At 36.7% G+C, this 859-nt stretch overlaps 1 protein-coding gene across 1 annotated transcript in view; it reads left to right on the top strand.

The window, feature by feature from the left end:
• Window positions 1-859, top strand: part of LOC101584825 (keratin, type II cuticular Hb5-like) — a 10,729-nt gene that overhangs the window by 3,337 nt on the left and 6,533 nt on the right. The window lies entirely within an intron of this gene.

An 859-nucleotide genomic window follows, 5' to 3' on the forward strand; every position in this document is an offset into this window, starting at 1 on the left:
TGGCATGTGGTGCTGGGGATTGAACTGTGGTCCCTGTGCTTTGCTTAGCTTGTTCTAAGTAGGTGCTTTAGACCACTGAGCCATCTCACCAGCCCTGAATGCTTCATTTTATTAGAGTATAAATTCTCAAAGAAGTTTCTAGTAAACTTGTGGCTTTAAGCAGAGTCCATTTGTATTTCACCATTTTCATTTATAATTGCCTTGATTTGGGTCTTTATTTTTTTCCCCCTTTCTTTTTTTGTGAAGAGCGGCTAGGGGTGTATCTATTTTGTTTATTCTTTCAAAGGACCAGCTTTTTGATATGTTGATTTTTCAAATTTTTAAAAAATCTCAATTTTATTAATTTCTTCTCTGATCTTTAGAATTTCCTTCCTTGTTCTAGTGTTGGATTTAGACTGATCTTGTTTTTCTAGGACCTAGAAGTGCATCACTAGGTTATCTGGACTTGCCGTGGATTTCTTTTTTTTTTTTTTTTAAACGCCGAATGCCTCCAAGGCATGACTGGCTGTATTGTGTTGTGGGGATCGAACCCAAGCAACCTGAGCCTGACTGTTTTGTTGAAGCAGCCACTTAAAGAACTGAGCTAAGGGGCAGGCCCCCTAGAAGAGATTTCTTGAAAGTAATCTGCCCCGTGCCCCTCAGAGTATTTGAGGATCTTAGATTATTGCTTCTTTTATTCTGCAGATAAGCCATCACATTTTCCTTAGGCAAACTCCATAATTTAAATACAATGTAAATCTTTCATTTTAGCCTGATTGTTTAGTTTGGTCATTGGGTAATCTAAACTTATGTTAATTTTCTCAATTATACATTGTAACATGTGGGCAGAATGAAAGATGATTTTCTTTTTCTTTCTTTT

Source organism: Octodon degus, unplaced genomic scaffold, assembly GCF_000260255.1.
Source record: "Octodon degus isolate 3935 unplaced genomic scaffold, OctDeg1.0 scaffold00093, whole genome shotgun sequence".
Lineage (NCBI taxonomy): Eukaryota > Metazoa > Chordata > Mammalia > Rodentia > Octodontidae > Octodon > Octodon degus.